General features: G+C 46.4%; 1 protein-coding gene across 1 annotated transcript in view; it reads right to left on the reverse strand.

Annotated features, from left to right (window-relative positions):
* Positions 1-14,860, reverse strand: part of gdf3 (growth differentiation factor 3) — a 70,865-nt gene that overhangs the window by 4,843 nt on the left and 51,162 nt on the right. The window lies entirely within an intron of this gene.

Raw genomic sequence — 14,860 nt, forward strand, 5'->3', positions numbered from 1 at the left:
TGGGGTTCCAACACTGAGCCTTGCGGTACCCCACTAGTCACTGCCTGCCATTCTGAAAAGGTCCTGTTTACTCCCACTCCTTGCTTCCTGTCTGCCAATCAATTCTCTATCCACATCAATACCACACCCCCAATACCGTGTGCTTTAAGTTTGCACACTAATCTCCTGTGTGGGACCTTGTCAAAAGCCTTTTGAAAATCTAAGTATACCACATCCACTGGCTCTCCCCTATCCACTCTACTAGTTACATCTTCAAAAAATTCTATAAGGTTTGTCAGACATGATTTTCCTTTCACAAATCCATGCTGACTTTGTCCGATGATTTCACCTCTTTCCAAATGTGCTGTTATCACATCTATGATAACCGACTCTAGCATTTTCCCCACCACCGATGTCAGATTAACTGGTCTATAATTCCTTGGTTTCTCTCTCCCCCCTTTTTTAAAAAGTGGGGTTACATTAGCCACCCTCTAATCCTCAGGAACTAATCCAGAATCTAAGGAGTTTTGAAAAATTATCACTAATGCATCCACTATTTCTTGGGCTACTTGCTTAAGCACTCTGGGATGCAGACCATCTGGCCCTGGGGATTTATCTGCTTTTAATCCCTTCAATTTACCTAACACCACTTCCCTACTAACATGTATTTCCCTCAGTTCCTCCATCTCACTAGACCGGGGGTCGGCAACCCGCGGCTCCGGAGCCACATGTGGCTCTTTTACGTCTGTGCTGCGGCTCCCTGTTGCTTTGGGAAATAATTGGTTGTGGCGACCCTTTTCCTGGCACATCCGAACCGACTCACAATAAGATAGCCTACGGGGGTTTGCGAGCACAGAGCTTTGGAGCCTCTGCGCCATGGGGGGGGGGGGCAGGTTGAGGGAGGCTTAAAAGTGAGGCTGAAGATTTCGAATAAAGTTTTTTTCCTTCGACTGCAGTTACTGACTCCGTGTCGTAATTTTAGCGCTGCGTGTAGCACACCGCTACATGGTCAGTATTTAATTAATATGTATTTTATGTTAGTTTGTTAGTTTTTGAAATGTAAATCTAAATTTGAAGATTATGGTGATCTTGTACAATCTAAATAAGACCCATTTCCTGACACATCCGAACCGGCTCACAATTAGCCAGCGTTCAGGCTAAGGGAGATAGCCTACGGGGGTTTGTGAGTACGTGTCTTTTGCAGCATCCGCGCCCATGGGGGGCGGGTTGAGGGAGGCTTAAAAGCAAGGCTGTTTAGTTCGAATAAAGCTATCTTTGACTGCAGTTTACTGACTGCGTGTAGCAACCGCTACAACGTGTTTTTATCGCTGGCTGTCCAGAGGGGAGGTGCTGAAACGCTTTGTCGCGCGTCTGGAAGAAGTGAAAACTTTCCTGGGCAGCAAAGGGCTCAACTTTCCTGAGCTGGAACAGCCAGAGTGGCTGGAAAAGCTACACTTCATGGTAGACATGACAGCGCACCTGAACACGCTGAACACAGCTCTTCAACGGGGTAAGGACGTACAGCCCTGCACATGTTGGAGGATGTTTTGCATTCGAGCGCAAGTTGACGTTGCTTGCCAGAGATTTACAGAAAGGCACATTGTCTCACTTCCCCAATTTGAGAGAGTTCAAACAATGTCACGATATGATAAATTCGGAGTATTTACATTCTGCAATCATCGCAATGCAAACATCGTTTGGGAAACGCTTCTGTGAGTTCAGAGAGGAAAAAAACACATTATCCTTCCCGGTCACTCCCCTAAGCATCGATCCATCCCTACTGAATACGACTGCATTGTCAGGTGTGAGTCAACCTGAAGAAGTATGATAAATATTTTAATTGCGTATTATTTTACGTATATTCATATGTTTTCATTGTTCAGTGAAATAGTCCTTTTATTTTTCAGGTTGACAGCTGGCTGACGTTATTTTTGGTTTGCTGCTGGCGGCAAATTTAAGTTTGGCGTTTTTCATAAATACAAGAAGGACTCAAATAGACGTTGAGTATTTTACTTAAAAGTAACCTTCAACCCAACGTCTTTTTTTCGGAGTTCAAAATGTTTTTGTTGCATGCAGAAATGTAATTTCGTTTTCTCTGCAGGAGTTCATCAATTTCATAAATGCAACACATTATAGTTTATTTATACATAGCATAAAGGCAAAACAAAACGTTGTATGCAGTGTTATTTCATTTTAAATGTCAAACGGGTTTTGCGGCTCCCAGTGTTTTCTTTTCTGTGGGAAACGGGTCCAAGTGGCTCTTTCAGTGGTAAAGGTTGCTGACCCCTGCACTAGACCCTCGGTCCCCTACTATTTCCCGAAGATTATTTATGTCCTCCTTAGTGAAGACAGAACCAAATTATTTATTCAATTGGCCTGCCATGTCCTTGTTCCCTATGATCAATTGACCTGTTTCTGACTGTAAGGGACCTACATTTATCTTGACCAATCTTTTTCTTTTCACATATCTATTAAAGCTTTTACAGTCAGTTTTTATGTTCCCTGCCAGCTTTCTCTCAATCTTTTTTCCCTTTCCTAATTAAGCCCTTCGTCCTCCTCTGCTGGTCTCTGAATTTCTCCCAGTCCTGGGGTGTGCCACTTTTTTTTTGCTAATTTATATGTTTCTTCTTTGGACTTGATACTATCCCTAATTTCCCTTGTCAGCCACAGGTGCACTACCTTCCCTGGTTTATTCTTTTGCCAAACTGGGATGAACAATTGTTGTAGTTCATCCATGCGATCTTTAAATGCTTGCCATTGCATATCCACCGTCAACCCTTGAAGTATCATTTGCCAGTCTACCTTAGCTAATTCACATCTCATACCTTCAAAGTTACCCTTCTTTAAGTTCAGAACCTTTGTTTCTGAATTAATTATGTCACTCTCCATCTTAATGAAGAATTCCACCATATTATGGTCACTCTTACCCAAGGGGCCTCGCACGACGACATTGCTAACTAACCCTTCCTCATTGCTCATTACCATATCAGAGGCCATTTGGCTCATGTCTATGCATGACTGAGAACAGTCCCATTCCCACACTAATCTTCCCTGCAATGCATTCTCCCAACATCTCTCAATTCTATCATTCACCTACTAACTGAGGACAATTTATACCAGCTAATTAGCCTGCTGACCTGTGGATCATGGAGAGGAAATCAGAACACCAAAGGGAATATCCACAGGTGATTGTGAGAATATGCCAACTCCACATAGCCAAAAATCTGGGGTCAGCAGTGAACTTGGGCCGCCAGAGTTGTGAGGCAGCAGCTCTACGAGCTGCACCATTGTGTTCCCCTTTTGGAGAATTCCATCAGCTTTCTGTGATTTCTGAATTTAGATTCCTAAGTCATTCTGAGCCCCAGTAGTTAGACTTTTAAGAATGTAGCTGATCTATGTTCCTTAGATCTGTAGTTTGAATTCTATATTCTGCCTGGCAGTGTTCTGGTGACTACTTCTCAGGAGTTACAGGAATACACATTTTAGTCTATGGGGCCAGAAGGCAATCAGTGTTAAAATGGATCAAGTCTAGCAGCAATTGTCTGGGGAACACAGACAATTTGTTTCAGATGCAAACACTATTGCCTTTGATGTGCCTCAGCAGGTGGAAATAGTTGGAAGGTAATTGTAAACATTCAGTCCCAAGACACAAACTCCATTTAGCTGAGAAAAGAGGCCACACATTCTGGGGCTACCACCAAGTCTTCTGTTGAAATGCAAATTACAGAGAGTGCTGAAATCTCAAATCAGAGGGTTATCAAGGTTGATCCCCTAGACAGTGTTAAAGGCTGGGCCTACCTTCACAAAATCCATCATTATTTTTTGACAGAAACCATCGGTCAGCACCCATTACCTCTTTTTAAGAGTGGCTCAGTAATGGAAGTGTAATGCTGTAGTAAGATAATGAAACCCTGACCTTCAGTCCTGTGCAGAGTTTACACATTCTCTCAGCGACCATGTTACTTTTGTCCAGGATTATCTAGTTTCTCCCATATCCCTAAAATAGGCCAGTTGGTAGGTTAATTGATGCTGCATATTGCCCCTAGTGTGTAGATGCGTGGTGTGACTTGGTTTTGGGGTTAATGATTAGAAGTCAATGGAGATATGTGAAGAATGAAATGGTCTAGTGTTGGATTAGTGTAAAAATGGGTGCTTCATGAACAGTCTAGTCCTAGTGGACAGGAGATATTTCACCTTCTGATTCTATGCCTTTTTTTATGCTGGGCCTCCAGGATATTCATTTCAAATCAGTCTGTCTGACGTGTGGTTTTCTATTCACAAACTTTGCTATGAGGGCCCAATGGGATGGCAGGACTGAATGGAACTTCCTACTACAACATGGCCAGACTTATTCTCTAATGCCAATTAGCATTTTAACAGGAAGTTCTTGGTGGCAGCCCCAGAATATGGCACCTTCTTTCTCAGCTGATTGGGCATGCTGTTTGTATGTCCAGGATCTTTGCCTCTTGATGCAGCCAACTTCAAAACTAGCCAGCAGGATGAAGTACCCTGGATAACCTCCCTCCTCCAGATTCTCCGCAGATCTGTAAAACTCGTCCCTGCTGACCAATAATCACCATTTCCTTCTGGACTACATATTTGCTAAGAGAGTCTGGAAAGGATTTATTTATTTATTTATTTATTAGGGATACAGGAAAGAGCCTGACTACCCAGCAACCCCTGATTAACCCTAACCTAATCATGGGACAATTTACAATAACCAATTAACCTACTAACCGGTACACCTTTGGACTGTGAGAGGACACCTGAGCACCCAGAGAAAACCCACACGTTCCACAGGGAGGATGTACAGATTCCTTACAGAGGACGCCGAGATCCCAAGCTGTAACAGCATTGCGTTCCTGTGGAGGTTCTGTTGAGGTTGAATCCAAACAATTGTGTCTCACTTCACACTGCATTCCATGAGCTCTTCTCAAGGATTCATACCAAGCCAAATATCTCTGGCAGATCATCAGCTTGGTGAAAGATGGGGTCCGGGCCGTCCATCCAAAACAAAATGTTGTCGTGGTACATTCCAAGTTGAAGGACTAAGTGCTAATGAACACACTGAATCTCAACACAACTGCTGCAAAGGCTCTCAAGAGAAATTGCATAATGTAGGGTCCTTCTGCTACTGGACTGGGTCCTTTTTCAATCTCTCAAACTTATTACTGAAAGTTTCTGTTTTGCTATAATTTAAAAATTATAAACAAACAATGACAAATTATCATCCTGTATAGTATACCTGAAAATGTTATGAATAAAGAAATCCTGAAATAAATATTGAAAGAATTGTCAGAGTTAAAGACTCTGTAATGTCTAAAACCTATTGACCTTCCAAGGCCAAGTAATACTACATACACCAAATGTGGGCTGAGTCACCACCATGTACAAGATGACAGACCACACACATGGTGTGATGTTAAAACCATTGTCATGTCATCATGGATCATACAGAACAGAAACAAGCTTGTCAGCCAACAGAGACTGTGACAACCACCAATCAATTATACATTTATCCCATTTTATTCTCTCTACATTTCCGTCAAATGTCTACAGTTTCTACCCTCATTACACACAGTGGCTTTTAGGATTGTTCTGAAATTGTTAGATTGTGTGGGGGGTTGCGTTCAGGAAAACAATGAAATGGCACGCTGCCGTCTGACAACATTTTCAGATTTCTCTGGTTACCCCGTCCACACTAATCTACCCAAGCTGAGTTTTCAAAATTACACAGCCTGAAGAGCGTTTCTGAAAAGCTCCGGTTTTGGGGGACAAAAACGCCATTTTAGTGTGGACGGAGGGTAAAAACAAAGAGAAAAAGCTTTGGTTACAGATTTATCCGGTGTAGTGTGGACGTAGCCTGACTTCCACCCACACTGACTCAGCAGTCAATCCCTCCATGAAATCCTCCCTTTTAATAGCTGTGACACTATCTCTGATTAGTAATCTACACCTCCACTTTTTACCTCCCTCCCCATCCCTTTTGAGATATCTAAACACTGGAACATCAAGCAGCCAATCCTGCCCTTGCAGCAGTGAAGCCTTGGAAATGGCCTTAACATTGTAATTTCATATATTGATCTATCGTAAGCTCATCACCCTTGTTCTTAATACTTCTCACATTAAAGCAAACGCATTTCAACTCATCCAACTGCACTTAGGTCCTATCACCATCTATCCTTCCTTAGTCTCTCTGCACACTGCATTTACCTTTACACCAACTGCCCCATCATTTGACCTAACATTCCCATCACTTGGCCAACCTTCCCCAACAGTTTTAGCAAACCTATCCACAAAGTCCTTCTCAAGTTCAGGTGCAACCTGTCCATTTTATAGAGGTCATGCCTTCCCCAAGATAAATCCTAATGATCCACAAATCTGAAACTCTGTCCCCTGTACCAACTCTTTAACCATGCATTCATCTGCAATATCATACCTTGAACATCAATTCCTAGTCTAAGTTCTCAATAAGTGGAAATGTCCACTCCATGCCCACCTCGTCAACTCTTCAGAATCTTACGCATCTTAAATCAAACCTTCCTCACATTCAACCCACCCATTCTAGATATCAGACAAAGAAAATTATTCTTAAACTTATTTCCTTAAATAAAGAGACAAACACTGAACACTTATTGAAGATGTGGTTTTAATTGAGGCACAATCTGCCTACTTTCGTATGCAATTCTTCAACCAATAGTTGCTAATTTTCTTAATTACTCTCTGTACCAAAATAACAACCCAGTTCCCTTGGCTCTCAGGCTATGCCCACACTACACCAGATAAATCCATAACCAAAGCCTTTTCTCTTTGTTTTTACCCTTCGTCCACACTAAAACTGCATTTTTGTCCCCCGAAACCGGAGCTTTTCAGAAACACTATCCAGGGTGTGTAATTTTGAAAACGCCACTTGGGCAGATCAGTGTGGACTGTGTAGCCGGAGAAATCTGAAAATACTGTCATGACAGATGGTGACAGCAGCGCGCCATTTCATTGTTTTCTTGAACGCAAACTAACAATTTCAGAACAGACGACAACGGGACTGAAGCCAGAAGAGTTAGAAATGTACTCACCATATACTTTGACCCATAACTTACTGAATAAATAAGTATACTCACTTTGCCCTGTTTTCTGTCCTTACTTGTATGAAGGTGGTTTACCTATTTATGCAAGTACTTCTCGGACAATAGATGCGTAACAGCCTAATGTAACGTATGGAATTACAGGATTGTGGCGACCCACTTTCTGTGCAGGCGAACCGGCTCACAAATAGCCAGCGTGCGGGGGGAGACTTTAGTAATGTACCTCCGACGTCATTTCCGCCTGGAGTGGGTGGGCGCTAGGGATTTAAATGCCAGCACCGCAAAGTTTGAATAAACTGGTCTCGAAACGACTTACCTACTGTGTGTCGTTATTTCAGCACTGTGTGTAGCACATCGCTACATTGGTGACCCTGACAGTCCAAATGGGATTTGGACCAAAGATGACCGACTCTTCATCTGTTCACGCAGTTTCACTAAAACTGCCAACTTTCTGGACGCTGCGACCACGCGTGTGGTTTAGCCAAGCAGAAGCCCAGATCCAGATTCGGCAGATATCCTGATTCCACGCGTTACTACCACGTGGTGAGCGCCCTTGACCAGCAGACAGCCGCCCAGGTTGCGGATTTCATACATTCGCCCCCAGAAGAGGGCAAATATGAAGCATTCAAGGCACTGCTCATTGGGACCTTTGGCCTCTCACGGTATGAGTTGGGTGCCCGCCTGCTTCACCTGGATGGTATGGGAGACAGACTGCCGTCAACACTGATAAACGAGAGGCTGTCCCTGGCTGACGGACACAAGGCCTGCCTCATGTTCGAGCAAGCGTTCCTGGAGCAACTGCCCGAGGACATACATCTGCTGCTGGCCAACGCAGATTTCAGCAACCCCCAGAAGGTGGCGGCCCGGGCAGACGTGCTGTGGAAAGCCAAGAGGGAGAGCATGGCGTCCGTCGGTCAGATTACCAGACCAGGCCCGGCAGGGGGGCGCACACAACACAGAGGCAGGAGTGAGGAGGCCAGTGAACAGTGGCATTTCTACCACCAGTGGTGGGGCACAAAAGCCCACTGTTGTTGCCCGCCCTGCAAGGGCCAGGGCCAGGGCCAGCTGCCGCTAATGACTATGGCGACTGGCCACCAGGACAGCCTCTTGTACGTCTGGGACAAACAGTCGGGACCCCGCTTCTTGGTCGACACCAGAGCAGAGATCAGCGTCTTGCCCCCGACAGGGTACGACACCTGCAACAGGAAGCCGGGACCCACCCTGAGGGCCGCAAACGGCAGCACAATACAGCTGCAGTTCGGCGCCAGCCAGTTCACGTGGGACTTCACACTGGCCGCAGTGGCCCAACCACTCCTGGGGGCGGACTTCTTGCGAGCTCACAGCCTGCTGGTCGACTTGCAAGGGGAAAGACTGGTACATGCCGAGACTTTACAGACGTTCTCGCTGGGTGAAGCCAAGTTGCTGGCCCCACGCCTGGACTCCATCACGCTGTCGGACAACGAATTCACCAGAATCCTGGCGGACTTCCCATCGATCTGGCACCACAGTTCACGGCAGCCATGCCAAGACATGGGGTACAGCACCACATTCCGACCCAGGGACCACCCCTCCACACCCGCACACAAAGGCTCCCCCCGGAAAAGCTCCACCTGGCAAAGGAGGGATTCAAGCGGATGGAGGAATTGGGGATCATACGGCGGTCTGACAGCCCATGGGCCTCCCCCCTGCACATGGTGCCCAAAGCAACAGGGAGCTGGAGACCATGCGGCGACTACCGCAGGCTGAACGAGGCTACGACACCGGACTGCTACCCTGTGCCACACATTCAGGACTTTGCAGCAAACCTGCACAGCGCACGGATCTTCTCCAAGGTAGACCTTGTCCGGGGATACCATCAAATCCCGATGCATCGGACGATGTCCTCAAAACGGCACTCATCACCCCTTTCGGCCTTTTTGAGTTCCTCCGCATACCGTTTGGCCTAAAGAATGCCGCACAGACGTTTCAGCGGTTAATGGACGCGGTGGGACGTGACCTGGACTTCCCTTTCATTTATTTGGACAACATCCTCATAGCCAGCAGCAGTCGTCAGGAGCATCTGTCCCACCTCCATCAACTCTACGCCCGACTGAGTGAATATGGCCTCACCATCAACCCGGCCAAGTGCCAGTTCGGTCTCGATTCCATCGACTTCCTGGGCCACAGGATTACCAAAGACGGGACAACACCTCTGCCCGCCAAGGTAGACGCAATCCGCCATTTTGCCCGGCCCAACACGGTCAAAGGCCTGCAGGAGTACGTCGGTATGGTGAACTTCTACCACCGTTTCCTCCTCTCAGCAGCCCGTATCATGCACCCTTTGTACACCCTGATGTCGGGTAAAGGCAAGGACATTACGTGGCACAAGGAGGCTGGGGCTGCTTTCGTTAAAGCCATGGAAGCCTTGGCAGATGCTGCGATGCTGGTGCACCCCAGAACGGATGTTCCGACCACCCTCACGGTGGACGCATCTGACACAGCAGTCGGTGGGGTGCTGGAGCAGCTCATCGAGGGGCGCTGGCAACCCCTGACGTTCTTCAGCAAGCACCTATGACCACCCGAACTCAAGTACAGTGCTTTTGACCGGGAGCTGTTGGTGCTATACCTGGCGATCCGGCATTTCAGGTACCTCTTAGAAGGCAGGCTGTTCGCCACATTCACGGACCACAAACCGTTGACCTTCACGTTCATGAAGGTGTCTGATCCCTGGTCGGCTCACCAGCAGCGACATCTCGGAGTACACGACGGACATCCAGCATGTCTCGGGAAAGGACAACGTTGTGGCGGACGCACTCTCCAGACCAGCAGTCCAGGCCCTGTTCCTGGGGGCTGGACTATGCAGCACTGGCGGAGGCGCAGCAGGCAGACAACGAGATGCCCAGCTACAGGACCGCAGTCTCGGGTTTGCAGCTGCAGGACTTTCTAGTAGGCCCAGGCGATAGGACCCTCCTGTGCCACGTGACTACCAGCCAACCTCGCCCCATCGTCCCAGCAGCCTGGAGGCGGCGGGTTTTCGACTCCATACACGGTTTGGCGCACCCATCTATCAGGACAACCGTCCAGCTGGTCTCCAGCAAGTTCGCGTGGCACGGACTTCACAAGCAGGTCAGTGAATGGGCCAGAACGTGCGCACAGTGCCAAACAGCCAAGGTGCAGCGGCACACTAAAGCCCTGCCACAGCAGTTCGAACCCACCCACCGGAGGTTCGATCACATTCATGTGAATGTCGTGGACCCCCTACCAGTGTCCCGAGGAGCGCGGTGCCTCCTAACGATGGTAGACCAGTTCACGAGGTGGCCAGAGGCAGTCCCGCTCACCCACACATCTGCCGATTCCTGCGCCCAAGCACTGATTGCAACCTGGGTAGCACGCTTCAGGGTACCGGCCCACATTACCTCCAACAGAGATGCCCAGTTCACCTCCAGTCTGTGGTCGGCTGTGGCCAGCCTGTTGGGAACACAGCTGCACCACACCACTGCCTACCACCCACAGTTGAACGGACTGGTGGAACGCTTCCACCGGCACTTGAAGTAGGCTCTCATGGCCCGCCTGAGAGGACCTAACTGGGTGGACGAGCTTCCCTGGGTCCTGCTTGGAATTCGTACAGCTCCCAAAGAGGATCTGCATGCCTCGTCGGCCGAGTTGGTGTACGGCGCACCCCTGGCCATCCCGGGAGAGTTCATACCAGCCCCAAGGGGGCAAGAGGAAGAACACGCAGCAGTCCTGGACAGGCTACGCGAAAGGCTTGGCAACCTGGCCCCCGTACCAACTTCACAGCATGGATGGACCCCAACCCATGTACCCAAAGACCTGCAAAACTGTAAGTTTGTGTTTGTACGAAGGGGCGGACACTGGGCGCCGCTACAGCGGCCATTCAAGGTGATCAACAACAACAGGTCCACGTACGTTCTGGACATTGGGGGGGAAAGAGGAGGTTTTCATGGTGGACCGACTCAAACCAGCCCATGTGGACTTGGCGCAGCCGGTCGAGGTTCAGGCACTGCAGCATAGAGGCAAACCTCCCAAACAGAGGCTGATCCAGACTGTGGACATTGGGGGGGTGTATCGCTGGTTCTGGGGGGAGGGGTTATGTGGCGACCCACTTTCTGCGCAGGCAAACCGGCTCACAAATAGCCAGCGCGTGGGGGGAGACTTTAGTAATGTACCTCCAATGTTATTTCCCCCCGGAGAGGGCGGGCGCTAGCAATTTAAATGCCAGCACCACAAAGTTTGAATAAACTAGTCTCGAAACGACTTACCGACTGCGTGTTGTTATTTCAGCGCTGTGTGTAGCACATCACTATAGGATAATACTGGTGCTGACATGTTTTACACATTTAACAAGGGGCTTCATTAATGCAACAGAGTTAGTCAGTTTTTCAATGTTCGTCGTCAGCCAGTTCATACTGTCCATAAACTCCCTGTCAGTTGCCTCCATATGCTGCAGTATTTGTTTTTTTTTACTTTTAAGTCCTCCTGCATGAGAGCCAACAGCTGCCCGTCATTTAAGTTTTTCTGGTCTGTAACTGCACAAACACGCACCGTCTTTCACAGCGAGATTTGACATCAAACATGTTGCTTGCTTTTGGTAGATGTGTCCTGCGCATGTGCAGTAGAAGGAGATTTGCTGAAATATTCATTTCAATGTGTACAGAGATATGTTTAAAAACTCCTAGAGTGGACGCCTATCGTTTTTATGCGAAACCGGTGTTTTCAAAATTATCCGGTCTAGTGTGGATGTAGTGTCAGACAAAGGAAGGGAACAATCACTATTGTTAGTATTCTATAGACTACCCCAAAGGCAACAGAGACACTGAGGAGCAGATTGGAACACACATTTTGGAAATGTGCAAAATTAGCAGGAATGTTGTGATGGGCGACTTCAACTTGTCCTTAGTGTAAAGGTTTTGAGGGAGCAGAATTTGTTAGGTGTGCCCAGGAAGGATTCTTGACACAGTATGTGAACAGGCCAATGAAAGGAGAAGCCATACTTGATCCAATACTAGGTGATGGACTTGGTCAGGTGGGCAAGCATTTCAGAGGTAGTGACCACAACACTGTCCTTCAGCATATGGGTATTTATATTGGCTTGTAAAAATGTTCAGCCCCCTCTCTTTGTTCATGTAAATGAGTGTTACGAGCAGGGATTTCAATCAATTCAGCTGAGAATCACACTCCTTTTTTCATAGTAGAGCCCAAAAGTCGGGGAAAATTGTAAAGCATGAAAAATTAAGAATTCAAAAGCTGAAATGTCAGCAGTTCAAAAGTATTCATCCCCCTTTACTCAGTACTTAATTGAACCACCTCTTGCAGCTATTACAGTCCGTAGTCTTTTTGGATAATCTCTTGGCTATGCAAAACATGGTGGAGCAAGATTTGCCCATTCCTCCTTGCGAAGTTGCTCAAGCTGTGCCAGGTTAGTTGGGGAGCAGTGACGGACAACAGTCATGAGGTCTTACCAGAGACTCTGACTAGACTACTTAAGGACATCAATTTACTTCATTTGAAGTCACTCTATGGTTGCTGTGGCAGTGTGATTGATACAATAATTTATAGTTCTGTTTGCTCCCAGCAAGTAATTGCTGTGCTTCATACCATCACTGCCCTCTTAAACTGAAAAGTTCTTCCAGTATTTTCTAAGCAATAGTTTACAAAGTCTTGACAGGCAAGGATATTCTTTTTGCCACTCTTTCATAAATACCCTTTTTGTGCAACGCCTTTGAGATCATGGAGCTATGAACTTCATCTCCAGTTGCAGCCAATGACTCTGCAGCCCACTCAGCATGACTGTTGGCATCACAGTAGCCTCTGTTACAAGTACCATTCTTCTCTAGCTACTAAGTTTAGAGGGACGGCCTGACCAGGGCTATGTGACTGTGGTTTCATATTTTTTTTCAGTTTTTCCACAAGTGATTGCACTGAGTTCTGAGGTATGTTCAGTTCCTTTGCTATGGTCTTGTACGCTTCCCCAACTTGATTTGAATGCCCCTTTTGTCTTCATTTTGGTTTGGTCTGTTGAAATTATATCATACTGTTGGACCTTACGGGGGGGGGGGGCATCTATTATTATGAATTCATTGAAAACAGGTGATCCACCAGTTACCTACATCAACAAGTTGTGCCTGATGAAAATTAGTGTAGTAATTACAAAGGGGATGAATACTTTTGCAGCCTCATAATTTTGGTTTTAAATTGTTATTAAATTGGAATTTTGATTTGACATAATGCACAATGTTCAGAATCAGATTGATAATCAGGTTTATTATCATTGGCATGTATTGTGAAATTTGTTAACTTAGCAGCAGCAGTTCAATGCAATACATAATCTAGCAGAGAAAAAAATAATAAACAAGTAAATCAATTCCAGTATACATATATTGAATAGATTAAAAATCATGCAAAAAACAAATAATATATATTTAAAAAGTGAGATCGTGTTCACGGGTTCAATGTCCATTTAGGAATCGGATGGCAGAGGGGAAGAAGACGTTCCTAAATCGCTGAGTGTGTGCCTTCAGGCTTCTGTACCTCCTACCTGATGGTAACAGTGAGAAAAGGGCATGCCCCTGGGTGTTGGAAGTCCTTAATAATGGATGCTACCTTTCTAAAATACCACTCCTTAAAGACGTCCTGGGTACTTTCTAGGGAAGTACCCAAGATAGAGCCGACTAAATTTACAAACCTCTGTAGCTTCTTTTGGTCTTGTGCCGTAGCCCCCTCCCCCTGCCCCATACCAGATAGTGATGCAGCCTGTTAGAATGCTCTCCACGGTACATCTATATAAGTTTTTGAGTGTATTTGTTGACATACCAAATCTCTTCAAACTCCTAATGAAGTATAGTGTATAGTCGCTGTCTTGCCTTCTTTATAACTGCATCGATATGTTGGAACCAGGTTAGGTCCTCAGAGATCTTGACACCAGGAACTTGAAACTGCTCACTCTCTCCACTTCTGATCCCTCTGAGGATTGGTACGTGTTCCCATGTATTACTCTTCCTGAAGTCCACAATCAGCTCTTTTGTCTTACTGACGTTTGTAGATTAGCTCAAAATTCTTATTTCTAGAAACTGAGACAGTAAAATGGGGAAAATAGTGGGGGCTGAATACTTTTTCAAGGCGCTGTAATGAGGATACAATAGTAAGGTGTATGCTGTGGCCACCTCAGGGAGTGAGCTTGTGTCAAAAAGCAGAATGTGTTCTAAATAGGTCAGTGTCGGTTTCCTCTTCCTCCAGCACCTAAAATGGAAGGAGAACTAGTTGCTGGTTTATAGGTGTATAACAGGCATGGGCAAACTACGGCCCACGGGCCATATGCGGCCCGTTAAGCTTTTTAATCCAGCCTGCAGAACTTGATGAAATTATATTAATAAACCTTGTTAACGTTTTTTCCCCGCAATTCTGGCATTTTCCCAATAGATGACGCACTCTATATACATTGACCTTTGTTGAGGTGCAGCGTATTACTCCACATTTGCGCTTTACTTTGTGACCTTGTGGCGACCCATTTCCTGGCACATCTGAATCGGCTCACAATTAGCCAGCGTTCCGGCTAAGGGAGATAGCCTGCGGGGATTTGCAAGCACAGAGCTCCGCATACCGGCGCGCTCTCACTGTTCTGTCATTGTGTGGGTCGTTGTTGAGTTTTGGCACAGGGGACAATTGAATAAGAAGGAGCAGGACAAGTAGACCTGCATCTCCTACCGTTTTTGAAATAAAGTCAGTCAGGAGGAGAGTGATGATGATAATATCTTGAAGGATAACAGAATTTTCAGTGCTTTAAAATAATAACTGTTACTATT

Source organism: Hypanus sabinus, chromosome 4 (genome assembly GCF_030144855.1).
Source record: "Hypanus sabinus isolate sHypSab1 chromosome 4, sHypSab1.hap1, whole genome shotgun sequence".
NCBI lineage: Eukaryota > Metazoa > Chordata > Chondrichthyes > Myliobatiformes > Dasyatidae > Hypanus > Hypanus sabinus.